This window comes from Bactrocera tryoni, chromosome 4 (genome assembly GCF_016617805.1).
Source record: "Bactrocera tryoni isolate S06 chromosome 4, CSIRO_BtryS06_freeze2, whole genome shotgun sequence".
Taxonomy (NCBI): domain Eukaryota; kingdom Metazoa; phylum Arthropoda; class Insecta; order Diptera; family Tephritidae; genus Bactrocera; species Bactrocera tryoni.
The window spans coordinates 66,919,361-66,939,551 of record NC_052502.1 but is presented as its reverse complement, the minus strand read 5'-3'; the positions used below and the strand labels follow the sequence as shown (position 1 = coordinate 66,939,551).

General features: G+C 35.4%; 1 protein-coding gene across 5 annotated transcripts in view; it reads right to left on the bottom strand.

Moving 5' to 3' along the window:
• LOC120774131 (CCAAT/enhancer-binding protein) overlaps nucleotides 1-13,557 on the bottom strand; it is a 106,232-nt gene extending 92,675 nt beyond the window's left edge. The window contains exons 1-2 of one of the 5 annotated variants that reach the window (XM_040103508.1): nucleotides 13,328-13,557; nucleotides 10,393-10,622 (exon numbers count right to left, since the gene is read on the bottom strand). The gene's annotated coding sequence lies outside the window, so the exon portion shown is untranslated. Of the gene's footprint in view, nucleotides 1-10,392; nucleotides 10,726-13,327 lie in introns of those variants that run through there. The other 4 variants (XM_040103507.1, XM_040103512.1, XM_040103513.1 and 1 more) reach the window with 4 other exon arrangements.
• Nucleotides 13,558-20,191: the final 6,634 nt, after the last annotated feature.

Below are 20,191 nucleotides of genomic sequence, written 5' to 3'. Positions count from 1 at the left end.
GTTTTCTTTAGATAATTTTCAACTGGATTTAAATCCTAAATTACACAAAACTACATAAGGAAATGTTGGATTATATAATACGTTTCTCTTATGAATAAGAGTTTTATTATATTAATTTACAAAATTGTCAAAAACTCAGTTAACAAGCTTTACAGAGAATTGTAATAAAAAAGCTTGCAAAAAGCTCTATTAAAAAAAGTTTACAAAAAGCTCTACCACAAGCAAGCGCCTTTAATAGACAATAGATGCCCGCAATAAGTGGGTTCTTTCATCCATTGGACTTATCTGTGTCTAAATCCTGAGTTAGACAACTTTCGGTCTAAAACTTGACAATAACCAGAAGCTTTAAAGCACTTATAACAACAATATATTACTGGAAAACTAATATTTTGAACTGTATAATAATAGTTGCAAAAAATACTAATTTACTTTTTCTAAGTTAAGATAACTTTTTTCAAAAACCCTCTACATATCGGCGATAGATTAATATATGTATTAACAAATAAGTAAATAACCACATTTTCTAACCTAAAAACCAATCAATTTCGAAATCACAAAACAAAAGTGGAAATAGAGATATAACGAGCTTTTCCTCTGAACACTTACCGCAGTGCAACCCTGTTTGTTAGCGAGTTCTTTACTAATATACCTCATTTACCCCTTGGTGTTTACACACAGAATTCATAAGCTCTGATTGTCACAGAAATATCGATTCTATTCTTCAATTTTAAAAATATAAAGTCGATAATTTCTCGGATAATATTAAAATAGAGGTTGAGGATTTATTATAAGCTTACGCTGCAGAACAAGCCAAGTATAGCAGTAAAAATGTAAACGAGGTACTACCTAAAGATGAATTAAGATCTTAAGGTAATCAATAGAATTTGTAAGTGTTTTATATACATTTATTCCAGACTCTACGTAAGATACGTCCTTGAAACGAGTTAGATTCTTTGTCATCTATTATATAGAGTAAACAAAGTTGACTTCTACAGGAAAATTACCAAATAGTTCAGAAGGGTGAAAAAAATTATATGTTAAACGAAATCAGTCACCAAAATTAAAATCACCAATCACGTTGCAACCTCACCTTAAAAACAGAAAATATATAAGTACTCGCATAAACCAGAAACCAGGTATACCCTGAGCAGGGTCCACTAAGCTTGCCACGCAGTTTGCAATACCCAGAAGGAAGCATCGGAGATTCTATAAAACATAGACTATATATATAAATGATCAGCTTTTTGAACAAGTCTTTTTTTCTAAATAAAATGATCATCGTGACTGGCTTGATTAACTCATGACTCTTTCTACGTCTGTATAAACTCGAGCTTAGTCCCTCAGTTTTTAGAGTATTGATCTGAAATGTTGCACAATTTATTTTCTCCTCAAGAACCTGCGCATTTGTCGTTATCGAACCACTAAGGCGTATAGCTGCCATACAAACCGACCAATCAAAATCAAATCCTTGTATGGGAAACTTTTTTATTTGACGAGATATCTCAGCACGGTTTGTCTAAAGCAGCGATATAATATGCTAAGAAAGTGATTAGAGTAGACCACTGTAGCATATAGCTCCCATACAAACTGATCGTTCAAAATCAAAGGTCTGTATGGAATATTTTGTTTTTGTGAAGGTAATTATAGCTTCGGTTAACGTTTTTGTCTTGTTCTGTAAGAAATTTGCGTTACAATCAACGCTGATATCGGTGGCTTGGTATTATAATATATGGCAGGAAAGCAAATGTAATATTAAGAGTTTAGAAGTCCACCAGGGCGTATGAATAAATTAACTAAAATTAACTAATGACATATTTCGAAAATTATAAGAATACAAATTAAATATAATTAATTGACTATAATAACACCCCTACACTAACGTAATTAAATGACCCAAGCGCACACCTTAGAAAGTGTCACTTCAAGACTTTACAGCTGACACTAAATGTCAGCATTAACCAACTAAGCCACACTCTGCAGAATCAGACAAACCGCAATGTATGTACGTATGTGTACGCTATATATTATATATAAATCTATGTATATATTTACTTGCAGACAAATATACTAATATGTTCTTCATACACCAGGTTTTTTATTTTCTATTAATGCCACGCAACACAATGAAATGTCTACTACAGCACTAACTACCCTGACAATAATGTATTTGTGGTTCTTTTTAAATTAATTAGGGCAGATCGGATTACAAGAGTCTGTAAAATTGATCACTTGAGACACACGTTCATAACTAACGTAGAGTTTCGATTGAACTTGAATGGATTTGTTTACAATAGACAGTGCATTTTTTATAGCCTAAAGGGTATACAAATATAATTTTCTTGAACTGCATCTGTCAGTAGAAATAGCGGCGGTATGCCATAGTGGTCCGATCTAAACCATTTCCACGGAGAGCGTAGCGTTGCCATGGACAATAGTTCATGCCAAATTAGTTGAAGACATTTGTCAAATGAAAAAACTTTCAATACAAGCACTTGAGTTTGATAAATTTTGAATAGATTTTATTAGCAGCTATACGCTATAGTTTCCCGATCGGAATACTTAGTACGAAGACTGTAGCACTGCTTTGGTAAATAATCTATGCAAAATGTCGTGAAGATAATTTGTGAAATATAAAAGTTTTTCATACAAAAATTCGTTTTTGATCAGTCAGTTTGTATGGCAGCTTTGCGCTATTAGGGTAGCTTAGGTTAGGTTAGATGGCTGGTCAAAGGACGTAAACTGTTCTATGTAGTCCTTTGTGGAGCCATAGAAAGGAAGAACTCCTGTGTCTGAACTTATAAATTAGCAAAACGCTCAGTAGCCAATACAAATTTGCACAAGCGTTTAATCTCCATCACCAGCAGGGGAACAGTCAAGAAGGAAGTGTTGAGTTGTTTCCACCTCACCTTCTTCCATATAGCTACTGCAGAGGGCGTCTGGTAGGATTCCCAGCCTTACGGCGTAGGTGCTAATAGGGCAATGACCTGTTAAAGGACCCACAACTAGGGATAGGCTAGCCTAACTGAGTGCAAAGAGATCACTAAATGCCTTGCGATCGATTTTCGGCCAAAAGCTTTTGCGACAGCGCATGTACCGTTGATGGCCCAGCGCTGGACCAGCTTTTGCGAAACCCAGCTATCTAGTAGTAGAACACAAAAGGATACAGGAACACCGACCCGCTCCCATTTTACCGATAGTGAATCTATGGTACCTTTTCTTGCTAGCTGATCTGCAATTCCGCTGCGGGCTGGCACTAAAACCAGTCTTATCAAAAAGATACTTGATGCTATTGATAGCGATTAGGCACTTCTTGACCAGACCTGAGCGCACTGTTCATGAGCTCAAGGCTAGTATAGTCGCTTTACTCTCTCAGTGAATAGTCACTTCTCTGAAGGAGGCTGGACTTCGAAGGTATAAATTTACTGCTACATTAATGACTGCAACCTCGGCCTGGAAGACACTGCAATAGTCAAGAAGTCTAAAGCTGGAGTTGATAGAGTGATCCTGAAAGAAAACCTCTCCAACAACCTTCACCTCAAGTTTTCACCCATCCGTAAAGAAACTCACTGCCCCTCTCATACAACAGCTTCTTCCCACCCACAACTCCCTCGCCGGTATATAGGCAAAAAAGGAGCCGCCAGAGTTCGGTTCGTCGAGTCCATAATCCAAGTGATCCGGTATGAAGTTAAAGTGAGTAAGGATTTCCAAGGGTTCAGGCACGTGTTCTTTTAGAAACCCAGATTTTCTGAGTCCGATAGCAACTTTCCGCTGAGACAGTAAGATGCTCTCTGTGTTTTACGTCTAAGAGGTTTTCTCTCTCATCTGTTAAGGGTATAGAAAACTGAGTTGCGATATTTATATTTTACTCTGTCATACTCGTCGGTACCTATTGTGCTTCGGAGCTAATCACACTGCAATCCGCTGTCACTTGAAAATAGACATGAAATGCTCGGATAATACTACCATTAAGCTGAAGCTAAAGGTTCCATAACTACACATGGAAGTTCTTCATGGTGAGAAAATCTAATTAACTAAGACTCCAACTGTGTACACATACCACGGATACCACATCATTCTACCACTTTAGATAGTATTATCTAATCACTCATCTAGACAAACATGATGCCAAAACGTTGGCACTGATCTAAGAGTTGAAAGGTCGAAGTAGAAGGGTTCAAAAATTGCATTATATGTATCATGTTTTCAATAGTTGTACACTCGAGATATCTCTAAAAACTATTGATGTAATTACAATGGGTTTAAGTCCCTATAAAAACCAGTCATTTTCTCGTCACCAAATTGATTGTTTTCGTATCGCTACCAATCACCTATTTCTTCTTCTTCTTCTTAATTGGCGTAGACACCGCTTACGCGATTATAGCCGAGTTAGCAACAGCGCGCCAGTCGTTTCTTCTTTTCGCTACGTGGCACCAATTGGATATTCCAAGCGAAGCCAGGTCCTTCTCCACTTGGTCCTTCCAACGGAGTAGAGGTCTTCCTCTTCCTCTGCTTCCCCCGGCGGGTATTGCGTCGAATACTTTCAGTGTTCGAGTATTTTCATCCATCCGGACAACATGACCTAGCCAGTGTAGCCGCTGTCTTTTAATTCGCTGAACTATGTCAATGTCGTCATCTCATCGTTCCATCGAATGCGATATTCGCCGTGGCCAATGCGCAAAGGACCATAAATCGTAGTCCTTATTTCGTTTGCCATGGTCGTCATCAAAAGGGGGGTCTCTCATCCGAGGCTGTTTTTTCTTGTTCATTGGTACTGATTTTTACGTGGCGGGTCCCAAACCCAGCGCACAACCCTATGTAGGGGATGTTTCGCCTTCTCACATTAGCTCGCCTTCGAACAGATGTTCTTAGGGTACCCAGCGGATACTTAGTCAAAGACCGGAAGTAGTGAGCTGCTTGAGCCATGTGTAAAAGAATCGTTTCTGGCCACTCCCAAGTGAATGGCGATCAGAGAACTTTCCTCACATGCGTGAACTTCTACACATGGCTCCACCCTCCTATTTATTAATGTTAAATGACAATATCTGAAGGATAGTTTCAGCAACTCTGAATACGTTGGCTCCAGTTTGTACCATGTCATTGAGCGATATTTAATGCAAGGTGAACTGAACTTCCTCAAATTTTTTATGATATGAATATATGTACATATGTAGTAAGTACTGAAAATGTTGATCCACTTTAAGCCAACTACACCTCTAACATATAATATACGAGTATACGTACATCCGGCTTTGCATACAAGTCATGTATTGAGATGCAATGTTTAATAACTTTCCCTACACGCCCATATTCCTGCGAGAGCCATAATTATCAACTTAAACAAATAAAAGTGTTTGAAAAATTCTTTGTTGAAATTAAAATCGATAAATCGCACGGTAACGGCGGGTCGGATGCGCTGCCAGCATTGACACGTGTACAATAACTGTACCCAACAGCACGCGTAAACGCATAATTATGCACTCATTGGCTTCGTGTGAAACCGGCTTTGGCTTGCTCCATGCAGGGGGTTATTGATTTAAGGTGTGTCACTTGCGCTTAAAATACACATTCAAATGTTGGGGAAGAATATTATGCCGGACATTAGCATTTAAAGCTGTTGTCTGCTTGTGTTAAAATGTGTGGCAATGTAAATGAACCAGTTTATAGTATCATATTTTGCTTGCTTCCCAACGATTGTATGTATTTCAGTACAAAGTTCGGTAATTAAATTATATTGGATATTTAGATGGTCGGGTAAATTTGTTTGAATGTTGTCTTCTTAAAACTCTTCACAAATTGGCGAAAGCTGAATTAGACCGCTGCTAGTTACTTTTTACAACAATGAAGCATCTTTTTAAATAACTCAAATTCACTTATTATAAGTGTCGACTGGGAGGACGAAAAAAGGCTAAACAGTTTCTAGTTCCTTTTTCCTAACAAATGGTTCTTAAACAAGTATTACATTGACTCTTCCAAGTGACTATAAATGAGCGAAAAAGAACAAGAGGGTTTCTATTTTATTTTTCCTTTAAAAGTTCTTTAAATTATTTCAAAGAAATAAGAAAAAATATACATTTAATTTTATTTCATATATCAGATCTACAGTGTTTTCATTCATGCATACGACTCGACCAAGCCGGCGGAGCCGCTATCTCTTAATTCGCAGAACTATGTTAATGTCTATATATATCTATATCTCGTACAGCTCATTGTTCCATCGACTGATGTATTCGCCGTTTCCAATGAGTAAAGGGCCATATTATATAGTACGTAGTAACACCTGTCGACAAGAGTTATTCTGCGTTGGATTTCGAGTCTGACGTTTTTGTTGGTGTTAATGATGGTTGCTGGAGAGGCCCTTGCCGTTCCTGTCAGAGCTTTTAGCATTGCTCAACGTCAGTTCACACAACCGTATTAATTTTGCGGGGATATCGAATTCATAGCGACATAATTGCAGCTCTTTTGAAATCGACAAAGAGGTATTGTGTGTCGATCTTTTTTTACAAGTCTTCTCTAAGATTTGGTGAATGGTTGATATCTGGTCGGTTGCTATTTTCTAGGCCTTAAAGCCACACTGATATGGTCCAATCAGTTTGTTGACGGTGGGCTTCAATCTTTCATACAGTACGCTCGATAGAACCTTATATGCGACGTTGAGGAGGCTTATCCCACGGTAGTTGGCGCAGAATGTGGGATTTTAATTTTTTGTGGATTAGGGAAAGCACTCTTAAATTCCAATCGTCGGGCTTGTTTTCGTCCGACCATATTCGACAAAGTAGCTGATGCATGCTTCTTATCAGTTCTTCGCTACCGTATTTGAATAGCTCGGCAGAACGTCTTCGCCATCGTCAACGATTGAGAAATCGGGATCACCATCTCCAGCTGTTATGCTTTTAATACCATTCAGAGAGCTGGAGAAGTGTTCCCTCCATAATTTCAGTATTCTCTGTGCAACAGTCACAACATCACCCATAGGGATTCTACAAAAAGTATGCTCCGATCATGAAAACTGCCGTTAGTAGCCGCATCTTTTCTTAGAATTTTCGAGTATTACACCTGTCGGCCGGCTTGTCATGCTCTTCGTACCCACCCATTTCGGGTTCTCCTATTTTTTTGCTGATTCAAGCGGAAATACTAGCTAGAAAAAGCATGGGGAGATTTAATAAATAACTACCAAATGCTACCTTATACACAGATGGCTATATGTCAGGTGGTATTGCTAGACTTGTCGCGGTCAAAAATTAATGCCAGCGTTATCTACAAATGTGGAAAACCTTTAAGCTAACTGGTAGTACACTTGTCCATAATTTGGGTTCTTGGTCACAGAACACAATAACTCAGAGTAGTTGGAAATATGCAACCAAATGCAAGATAACGAAATAGATATAGCCAATATTGGACAAAACAAGAACTAACAACTTTATAAATAGGTCCTGCAAAAGTATGCACAGATCTAAGGACGCCATAAAAAGCATTGATTGTTTTGAGAACATATGTTAAAAATGGCATACATCAATATGAATCAATATGCAGTAGGGAGTAAGGAAACATTTCTACACTCAGTCTGTGAGTGCCCAGCTCCATCACAAACCCGACCAAATTGCTTGAACACAACGATGGCACGAGATAGCAAGGTTTAAAGACTGCGCTCCTACCTAGTATATGCATACTTAGGTATTTGCCAAGAGAACACACCCTATTGCATATAAACAGTAAATAAAAAATATATTTTTTTATGGAAAACTTCAAGTAAATAAATACAGTTATCTTGTATAAAGAACTTTTGATAAGTTTTTAGTCATTTGATATTCGCAAAAACATCATAAAACCAAATATTAATAAACAGTGTAAAGTTTTTTTTATTAATTATGTAAACAAATGTCAAGAATTTTTGCTTCCATACAAAACATAAAGCTTCATATTTAATATAACTACTAAATAATATTATTTTCTTGCTGTTGCACAGACTTAATTACATTCAAACATGTAGTATATGAAATTGATAATAATATTCGCAGTAGGAGGTTAAATTAATTGATAACCCCCTGATCATTTCGCAAACAATATATATATATGTGTATATATTACATATATACATAGATGTATGTACATATATACGAAGAAAATAATCATTTTTTTTTTGTTTTTCTACAGCTGTCATGAGAAACCAAAAATATTATTAGAGTGTTCCAAAAATATTGTCAATGTTCTATATAAACAAATGCAATAAATTTCGATTCGATGGTTGGATTCGAAATGAATCTATAAACTTTTCGGATTTCGAAAGCATCAATTTCGTTTTTAAAAATCTCATATGTCGGCTTATTAGTTTGATTCTCTAGAACCATAGGTGGCGCTATTCTCTTAGAAAAATATAATGTAGGAAAGCATCTATGTACTTAAAATTGTTTTGAAATATGTATTGAAACTATCGATGAAATATCAAATGGAATGTATCTACTTTAGAAACCTGCAAAAGCACATTATCTTCCTTTGTCAAAAGTCAGCGGAACTACATCCTTTTACAAGCTGATTTTGAAAACTTCCCGAATAATTATGTTGTACATTCATATATTTCATAAGCTCTAAGCCTCAAATCAGAGTAAGTGCAACTACAACTACTACCAGCCCTTTATTCAGCTATTATTTTTAAGCTGAATAACAAAAAATCTGCCAATTTTGATGCGGAATTTCAACATTGGCTTCCAGTACTTTATTCAGCTACTAGTTTTTAAGCTGAATAAGTGCTTAATGCCAAAACAACTGAAAATCTTGATATGAAATTCAAACTTTCAGTTTAAGCACTTTATTCAGCTACTATTTTTTAAGCTGAATAAGTTCTTAATGCCAAAACATCCAACTTTGGCTTCCAGTACTGTCTGAGTACAGTTTTTTTGAGCTGAATAAGTGCTGAAAGTCAAAACATCTGAAAATCTTAATATTAATTTCAAACTTTCACTTTCAGTACTTTATTCAACTAAAATTTTTTAAGCTGAATAAGTGCTTAATGCCAAAACATCTGAAAATCTTAATACCAAGTTCAAACTTTCAGTTTCACCACTTTACTCAGCTACAATTTTTCAAGCTGAATATTTGCTGAGTATCAAAAGTTCCGATAATCTTCATAGTAAATTTAAACTTAAGCTTTCTGCACTTTATTCAGCTATTAGTTTTTAGGCTGAATATGTGTTGAATGTCAAAAAAATTTAAAGAACTTTAAATAAAGTACAACTTTCACTTTCAGCACTTTATTCAGCAACAATTTATAAAAGATCTGATAATATTGCTACGAAATTCCAACTTTGGCTTTCTGTACTGTATTCAGCTACTAATTTTTAAGCTTAATATGTGCTGAATGTCGAAAAATCCAAAAGACTTAATATAAAGTTCAAACTTTCACTTTCAGCACTTTATTCAGCAACAATTTATAAAAGATCTGATAATATTGCTACGAAATTCCAACTTTGGCTTTCTGCACTGTATTCAGCTACTAATTTTTAAGCTGAATGTCAAAAAATTCAAAAAGCTTAATATAAATTTCAAACTTTTGCTTTCTGCGCTATATTCAGCTACTAGTTTTTAAGGCTGAATGCCAAAAGATCTGAAAATCTCGATAGGGAATTCCAACATTGGCTTTCTGCACTTTATTCAGCTATTAGTTCTTAAGCTGAATAAATATTGAGAGCCGAAAACTCATAAAATTAAATTTTTTGACTTATTACTTATATATTTAATGTATATTATATATATATTGCATGTATATTTTTAAATTAAATTTAATGGAGTGTCAGAGTTTTGCTTTAACCAAAGCTCCTTCAATTTAATTTAAAGTAATGAATCTTCTTCTTTTGATTGTACATTATCTATCACTTCAAAAATATGTGCTACCTATCTGTCTGTCCATTTATTTATTTTGTTTGAATAAAAACGCCAACATTACTGGATGTCATAAGTAATAAATAGGATGTGTTTGTATTTCATAAAGATTTAACTAGAATGATTTGGTATAGATAGACTGCATTGCTGGGTGCCGGATTCGAGTCCATTGATTGGAAATGATTGATTCATCGAAGCTTGAGGTATCAACTGAATATTAAAACTTGAACTCAAAATGAAAAATATACTTCTAAATGTTAGAAATATAGTCTACTACAAGTATTACGAGATAATTTAATTATGACATTGACACAAGCTTTTGCGAAACTCGGCACATTAAAAAACGTGAATGGGATGGAAACGTGACCGAAAAACTTACAATTTTGTTATTTCAGTAAAAAGAATTTCAAAGAAGAAACACTGATTAACTATTTTTTAGTATATACAATACCGTTACAATATATAGAAATATTTACATGCTATTATGTAATAAATTTATTAAAAATTTAATGTACTTACATACTTTGTCAGTTCACAAAATCAATGAGACGCTCTCGTCATTGACCCCACTGAACGCACTGATTGCTGTTGACTTTTGCCACAGATGCTTTTGTTGACTTTGTTGTTATAGTATTTTTTGTTGTTTTTTATTATTTGAGTGTTTTTATTTATTTTTATTTTTTATTTACGCTTGCTGACGTATATTGAGTAGTAGTATCTGCTGTTGATAAATCTATGCCCACAACTGACTTAACAAACAGCAAAAATTAAACGAGACCGGCGATTTTGAAGACGCGCAAATTTAAGAAAAAAGTAAGAAAAACATGAAAACGTGATATCCAAGGTAGTAAACTGAGCGCAGTACAAAAAATATTTCAAAGTTTAAACAAACGTACTTTTATTTTATCAAGATTACTACAAACATTTGGTAATGATATTATATAAGAAGAAGAATGATATTATATATTTTTCTTTCTGAAAATTTAAAGCATTAAAAATATTTTCGTTTTCAAAAAAAAAATAATAATTAATGAACTATGAACATAAAAAAATATTTGTTTACAAAGAAAAATTTTTAATAAAATAATAAATAAAAATAAAAGTATTTTCGTGCTAAAAAAGTTTAGCAAAAAGTTTGAAAAATTAAAATAAACTTAATTTTATTTAAAAAAAAATTAACAAAAAACACACATTAAAACTGAAAATACAAGAAATTTTAAACCAATCTAAATGTTTTAATAAAAATAAAAAATATTAAACTATTTCAGTAAAATTTAAATAACCAACAAATTATTACAAAATTGAAAAATAAAAAAATATTTCGGAAAAATTTAAATAACCAAAAAATTATGAGAAATTTTAAAAATAAAAAAATATTTCAAAAAAATTTAAATTAAAAGCAAGTTTTTTAAATACTCTTATTAAAAGTATATCTAAAAATTATAAAAAAAATATTTTTGTTTTAAACAAGTAACAAAAATAAATAAAAATTTGTGTTTAGAAATAAAATAAGATTAAAGTAAGTTTGTTTTAAAAAATTGTATTAAAAACACATTTAATTTTTTTAACAAATTTTGACAAAAAGTTTTCAAAAGAAAATAAAAATACTTTTTATTCAAAATATACATACATACATATGTACATTGTAAGTAACAATAAAATTTCAATATTAATATTTTCATTAAAAATATGAATGAAAATAAAAAATGTATCTAAAAGAATAAAATATTTAATATAACTAATTTTGTTTTAAAAAGTTGGGAAATGAATATCAAAATATTTTGCTTATAAAAAATTTTAACCAAAAAATTAAAATTAAAGATAAAAAATATGTTATACAAATTATTTTAAAATTTATTTTAGAAATATTTGTGTTTTAAAATATTAAAAAGAAATAAAGGATATTTCAATAAAATTTTAATAAAAAAAAATCACTTTAAATACTTTTAAATATGTATAAAACTGTTAATAAAAATATTTTTGTTTTAAACAAATTTAACAAAAAACAAAACGAAAATAAAAATTAATGAAAAAAGGTGTTTAAATATAAAATAAAATAAGATAACAATAATTTTGTTTTAAAAATTTGTTTTAAAAATATTTCTTTTCGTTTTTACAAATTTTAACAAAAAATGTTAAAAGAAAAGAAAAAATTTTAAAATAAATAAAATTATTGCGTTTAAAAAAAAATAAAATAAAACAAGATACTAATAAGTTTATTTTAAAAATTTGTATGAAAAATACTTTTGTTTTTGTTTTAATAAATTTTAACAAAAAATTTAGAAATTAAGATTTTTTATTCGAAATATACAAACATATGTATCTACATACATATATACATACATACATACATATAAAATTTAAAAATTAATATTTTCGATGTCATATACATATTTTCACAAAAAAATGTAGAAATGAAAATAAAAAAGTTTTTTCTAACAAACTTTGACAAAAAAAATTTAAGAACTACTTTAAATTTATTTTAGTTTACAAAATTGTTACAAAAAGATTTCAAATAAAAAAATATTTTTGTTTCAAAAGAATTTAAAAAAAGAAAGTATAAACATTTTTGTTTTAAGCTTAAGAACACTTGGATTGCTTATTTATTGAGCGGAAATATGGCACTTAAGTATGTATGTATGTACATACAGTATATATTTACATATGTACATATGTCACATGCATACATATGTATGTACAGTGTCTGCAATTTTAACAAAAAAATTAAAAAACATAAATAAAATAAAATTATTTTTGTTTTAAAAATTTTAACAAAATATTTTAATAATTGAAAATAAAATAATTTTTGTTTTGAAAAATTCAACAAACAAACTTTAAGTGAAATAAAATTATTTTCGTAAAGAAAAAATATTGAATTTTTTTTTTTTTTTTGGGACGGTATACTAAAGCCGACCCGATTATATTTTATTTTTCAATTGAAAACAAGAATATTTTTAATTTGAGAATTAAAAAAACTTAAATCGCATATTTAGAGAGGAAATATGACACTTAAGTATGTACATACATATGTACATAGTATATGTATTGTGTACGCACAAGCTTTAATTTATGCCTGCTATATATGTATGTATGCACATACATTAGTATGCCACAAGTAGAATTTCGCACTTTAAACCCAACAACGCATGTTACAAAAAGAGAAAAGTAGCAAAATATTGCAGCTGCGTAGTTTTTATAAAATTGTTGTTCGTATTTTATGTTATTTTTTTCAACTTTTAATGACACTTATGTATGGGCTTATAAGTGCGTACACAAGCACTTGCGTTTTTTGTTGCTTCTCGCCTTTTCAACTGCAGTTATTGTTGTAAGGATAATGACACTTGCACACCCACTTTGACTTACATACGTGTATATACATAAGTATGTATACGCACATATGTATGTAACTATTTACAAGCCAAACATATTTTTGGCAACAACACAGCGCACTTACACTTTAGTTGTTGGCACGTACGTCACTTCAACTCAAGACAGCTTTCTTTAAACATCAACAATTATTTTCGTTTTCAATTTACAAAGTTTTCGCACACACAACGGTTAATATGTAACAGTAAAAATTCATAATTTCTCAACAAATTTTATTATTTCACTGCGATTATTTCCGTTTCGTTGAGCAGACGTGTTTCACGTTTCGCTTTTCAGGCACAACTGTCAATTTTTCGTTTTCATTTGCCGTTAAACTCGTCCAGTTGCCACACAAAGCACTCGTTACTGTGCGCACGTCGAACATTTTCGGATTTTCCACTACACTTTCGTGTGCTCTTATTAAATGTATGTATTTTTGTTGTTGCTCCAAGCTGTAAGTGAGCGTCACTGCTGCTGTTGTTTGTGGTGGCTTATGCTGTGGGCATGGAGTCCACGCTGTGAGCGCCAACAATTTGTATTTGCTGTTGTTGTTATTTGTAAAGCATTGCGCAGTTCTCGCTTATCAACTGCAAATCGCTTGAAACAGTGTGCGGGTAGTGGAAAGGGGGGTACAATTTTCAAATTCCCTCTATGTTTGTGATTTTTGCTCCATGTTCTCTCAGCGTTTGCGGCAAATGACATTTCGTACTCGTTACTCTCTTTGTGGCTCCACTGCAAGTTAGCTGCCAATTTGGAAACTGTTGCGGTTATATGTATATACAGGTCGCATATAGTCGGCGTTTTAATCGTTAAATTTAAATAATTTAAAATATTTTTTTGAAAGCTTTAGCTAAATCTTTGATTGAGCTGTTTATATCTTGAACAGCGTTGGTTTGTAACACCTAGAAGGCAACGTCGGAGACCCTATAAATTATATATAGATATAAATGATTAGCATGACGAACTGAGTGGACATAGCAAAGTTTGTCTCTATATACGCGAACTAGTCATTTTCTCCTCAGGATTTTGCTCATTTGTTCGAACCGCCGATATAAGACCACTATAGCATTTAGCTGTCATATAAACTGAACGATATCAATCAAGTTAGTTTTTGTGTTTCATCTATTTGGCGATACAGTTTCTCACAAAAGACTCTTCAGGTTTACTTGTTACTTGGATCGATATATAGATAGAAACGGCTTGCACCATCACTTAAGGTCTATTGTGCCCTCCCTGTCGCAACAAATCACATAGAGCAAACAGACTGATTAAAAATTGCTGTATCCTGCTGTGAGCTATCGAGGCAAAGTACTAGGGAGTTTTTGGCTCCATGTCATAGAACCGACAGTTTGCATAAGAGGTTACAACCATATTGGATAGGTCCTGCTTGCGCCTGGAATTTCCAGTGTAAAAAGCCCCAATTAGCTGGAATTTGTCTATCGAGAGATTGGCTGCTTTTTTAAATTTTGTAAGATTGTAACCATAACAATCGCGCCATTAGTTTTGCTTTTTCCTGGTTGGACAAAAAAGCGAAGCGAATTGTACCCGCGACTTGGCCCCCGCGTCACTGTTGACAACAATCATTGTGCTTTACGTGAGTACCTACCGACGACGGCCTTACCTCACGGTACTTTCTTTGAAGCACATATGTGATCAAAACAATGCTTGATCAGCGCCTCATAGTATAAATGCATTTTGCACTTATTTTTTGGTTCCAATTGTTCTATGTAGGTGGATAGGGACACCTTTTCCACCTTGTGTCGGGTATGAGGCCTATCTAAAACCTCTGCCGTACTTTGGGTCCGGCACCCGGCCGCGTTGCGACTCCATACTGGATTGAATTTTTCAACCCTATCTGACTTTAGGTTTAAACCACAGCCACCACGAATACCCACAAAGGGCCAAACGCAAAGAGCAGATTGGAGTATACTCCAAGGACTAACTGCTCCACGTGGTACCAGTAAAGTCTATGTTAAGACCTTCTAGCTTTTGCTACTACCAGTTGAGCGCCCACATCTCAATGACTGGTGACATTTGTCGCTAGAACTTCAAACGTCTTTTTATTAGGAATTTCATTTAAAGTCTATAATATCATTTCAAGATGAGTATTGTAGCACTTTTTCTGACATAGACTATACTGATATTTCAAGGCAAGCCCAGAAAGAAAGACATATTGCATATGGATTTTAGTCGCCTCTTACGACAGGCATACTTTACCGCGAGCAAATTCCCGCTGGGGAACGTCACTGTTGACAGCCATAACTTCGAAGTCGTACATGATTTGGTCTATATTGGAACCAGCATTAACACAAACATGTGATGAGTCGGCGTTACGAATTGGCCACGACGAATATCGCATTCGATGGCTCGATGAGTTGTACGAGATGTACGATGCCATTGACACAGTTATTAAGAGACGGCGACTATGCTGCCTAAGTCATGTCGTTCGAATGGAAGAGAACACTCCAGCTTGAAGTAGTATCCGCCGGGGGAAGCAGAGGAAGAGAAAGACCTTCTCTCCGCTGGAAAGACCAGGCGGAGAAGGACCTAGCTACACTTGGCATTTGAAAATATTATTTCCGTAGTTTTAAAGAAAATTAAATTGATTACAACTTTCTTATATCTTTGTACAGGAGCGATTAAAGTTGATTGTCATTTACACAACCCTAAAAACTTCTCGGTTCGGACGACAACAATATACTAGTTGCCAATTGGATTTTCTCGGTTATCTGAAATTTGTTTACGGTGAACATCTGGTCAATTGCAGACTATTGGCCCTACTGAGGATTCGGCAGTTTTAACAACGTTTTAATTCAGAGGATCTCTGAAAACTGCATTTAAAAGCAAGCAATAAAATCTTTTTACAAAAACAGACGTCAAGTTTTCGGAGCTAATTTATTTTTTTGTTCAACATTAGATGCTTTCTTCAGGTACATATGGTATTTGATGATATTAATCATTCATTTATTTCTCTTAGCTTCAATTTTATATATTTTATATTCGTGAAACTCTTTCTATCACTTCACAAATCACGATACATCATCAAGTGTTGAAAAAATTATTGTTTATATGGAAGTACATACATTTGTATGTTTATGTGTGTTAAATGTATTGAATTTATAACTGTATTGTTATAACGGGTGATCCAAGTAGAGGTTATTTTTGTTCAGTTTTGTTTGGCATGGAAAGACTTAATTACGAAAATTCACACTCTGCAAAGAATGTGTTTCGCGCGCTTCTCTAAACTTGTGGTCAACATAATAGGTCTCTGAGCGTACTATTCGCAACACCATCACCCATCTTGAGACGCAGTGCAGAGAATATAGCAGCCGTAGCTGAGAGTGTGCACGAAGACAGTGGAGAGTCGATTCGGCGTCGTTCGCAGAAACTCAGACTGATGTATGGAACGACTTGGCGCATTTTATGTCGATATCTTAAATTTGAAGCGTACATAATACAGCTTGTGCAAAAATTGAAGCCACCGTCCCAAGCGACATCACTTCGCTCTATGAGCTCTTGAAAAATTCCAAGAAAATCCGACATTTTTGAGCATAATTTTGTTCAGCGATGACGTCCATTTCTGGCTCAATGGGTATGTAAGCAAACATGTAATGTCAGTAATTTAAATACAAAGATCTCAGAACTCTTAATTATGTTCCGTTTTGAAAACTTTGAAGAGTGAAGGTTTGTCAATTTAATCAGGTAACTGTACTGTCTGATTGCCCAGGGACTTAACATTTCAAAAAGTCACATGGAGTTAAAAAAACTAAAAAGATAATTGTTGTTAATAGAACAGAATAGTTCGTTATTCTTTCCGATGGTCAGTCGCAAGGGTGGCTTCTTCGAACTTAATAGACTCTACCAGAGGCGGAGAAGTAGTTTTGACGAGCTAGTAGTGTAGAAACTAAAAATAGGACTTGACTGGTTATAAATAAACTGACTGAAATCTTGACGATATTCACACCTAAAGTTCATCAAAGATTCTCTTATGGACGAATATCTCATTGAAAATAAAGACATAGCTGACCGTGTCCAAGGGATACCAGAATGCCACAAATGCCGGTTTGATTTTTGTTAAGAATGGTAGTTATTACTAAGCCCTGCAGAAGTGGTTTGATAGTAATGGGAGGAAAAGTGCCAAGACGGTTAGCCACGGAGGTAAACCATGTACTATCTGTGCGCCAATGACCCGTACTATTTCGAGAACAAAATTCTCTTCGAAAAAGATTTAAAATGTGTCCTCCTCAATACCGGGGACTGTTCAACTTCAACATCTCGAAACCACATTCACCAAAGAAAATATTCATCGCCTCATACGCAGATGATTGTATGATATTGATACCAGGCAACGGAATTGACGGAAACCACTAACTTCTGGCACGCAATCGACTGGCCGGTGTTAACCTTCACTGACTCCCTCTCAGTGAATAGCATACTTGCAGTTAATCCACCATCCATTGCAGACGACGAGCTCAAGTTGGCTTGCGATGCCAGACTGATCAGTGCATTCTTCACCTACACACCTGATCATTCACTTTGAACTCCGAATTACCAAACATCTATGTATTTGTATCCGTCTGACTCTAACCACCGCTTCACATGCTCTGTGAATCCCATTCACTCTTCTCCCATTCCCATGTAGAACAGGTGTTTCTTGAATCGCACTACAGATGTGACTAGTGCCCACTTTCTCCTCCATGCGTAGCAACTCTTTCATGGTGTGGGAACCCACCGCAATTCAGGGTTCCTGTCAGTCGGCCAGCTCGTTGCCAGCTACGCCTTTGTACCGTGGCACCCTAATCAGATGTACTGCAACTGATAGGCTGTTCAGTTTCCTATTAACTTCTCCACGAATAGCGTACCGCTCACTGACTTTTAGCAAAAGCCTCTGCTTGAAAAAATCTCCGAAAAAAATTTTAGTGTGCGGTCCTACAATACTAGCACCAATACCTTTCGATGTTTTCGAGCCGTCAGCGAGCCACTAAATTGTGCTGCCTCTCAGTAGTAGATCAAGGTCAAGGAATCGCTACAGTCAACCTTAATGTCGAGAGTAACTTTTTTTGTGAAATTTACCGTTTTTGTAACGCTGTCTCTTGGAAGAAGAGCCATTGGTGTATCTTCACCTAAGACCGCCATTTGTTGAGATGAAATTATCTTCTCTTTCCCATATCCCTCTACCACCATGAGTAGCATAGTATACTTCGTTGTCTCATTAATTACTATAAAAAGCGGTGTGAGCTGCAGCATGACTTCAAGTGTCGCGCTTGGGCAAGTGCACATTTCCCCAGAGGCCTTATGATCCGACCACGAAACACCACGTTTCCTGGGCCTACCATTAGATGATTTTGATGACAATAGACGTGCGCCTTGCCACCTAAACAGGGTCGAGATCACCGCTACAACAACAGCAAAGGGTCGTGAAATTATCTTCTTCTTCTTTATTGCCATAGACACCGCTTACGCGCTTATAGCCAAGTTAACAAGAGCAGGCCAGTCGTTTCTCCTTTTCGCTACGTGGCGCCAATTGGATATTCCAAGCGAAGCCAGGTCCTTCTTCACTTGGTCCTTCCAACGGAGTGGAGGACTTCCTCTTCCTTTGCTTCCCCCGGCAGGTACTGTATCGAATACTTTCAGAGTTGGAGTGATGTCGTCCATTCGGACAACATGACCTAGCCAGCGTAGCCGCTGTCTTTTAATTCGCTGAACTATGTCAATGTCGTCATATATCTCATACAGCTCATCGTTCCATCGAATGTGATATTCGTCGTGACCAACGCGAAAGGGACCATAAGTCTTTCGCAGAACTTTTCTCTCAAAAACTCGCAACGTCGACTCATCAGCTGTTGTCATCGTCCAAGACTCTGCACCATATAACAGGACGTGAATTATGAGTGACTGATAGAGTTTGGTTTTTGTTCGTCGAGAGAGGACTTCACTTCTCAATTGCCTACTCAGTCCGTAGTTGCACCTGTTGGCAAGAGTTATCCTGCGTTGGATTTCCAGGCTGACATTGTTGGTGGTGTTTACACTGGTTCCAAGATAGACGAAATTATCCACAACTTCAAAGTTATGACTGTCAACAGTGACGTCCCCCTGCGGGTACGGGGGGACCCCTCCGGGTTCGAGAGGAAACCGAATTTACCCGCGGTAAGGCATGCCTGTCGTAAGAGGCGACTAAGATCCTGGCCACCAGTCCAGGGCTGTATGGAAGCTCAACTGGTCGTAGCTTCGACTACAAGGTCAATACCAAAGGCTTTAACCTGGTACCACGGGGAGCAGTAGCCCCTGGAGTTCGCTCCAGTCTGCTCATTGGGTTTGGCCCTTTGTGGAGATTGGTGGCTGTGGTTAAAACTCAAATCGCGGGAAGAACTGACTTTGTCAGTCGAATGTGGAGTTGCATTGCAACCGGGTGCCGGACCCAAAGTACGGCAGAGGTTTTAGATGGGCCTCGAGCCCTACCAAGGTGGTTAGTGTGTCCATGCCACACTGCCGATTGGTACTGAAAATCGTTACCCAGTTTTCAGGGCGCTGATCGACGCATTGTATTGATCCGTTGTGCTTTTGAGCACCGTGGAGTTAAGCTGTCGCCAGCAGGATCCCACGTTAAACACTATCAGACGTTGTCAACAGTGACGTGAGAGCCAAGTCGCAAGTGCGACGACTGTTTGTTTGATGACAGGAGATATTTCGTCTTGTCTTCGTTCACCGCCAGACCCATTTGCTTTGCTTCCTTGCCCAATCTGGAGAAAGCAGAACTAACGGCGCGGGTGTTGAGGCCGATGGATCACCATTCCGAAAACAGAAGTGGATTTTACAGTAGTCATGCATATATTTATAATCATAGGTTTCTCAAATTTGTTTACCAAATAAATATTTTTTGTTATTTTATGTGCGTATTAATAATTCAAACGCTTCCGTCAGACACGCAGAAAAATATATTTTATGTTAGTTA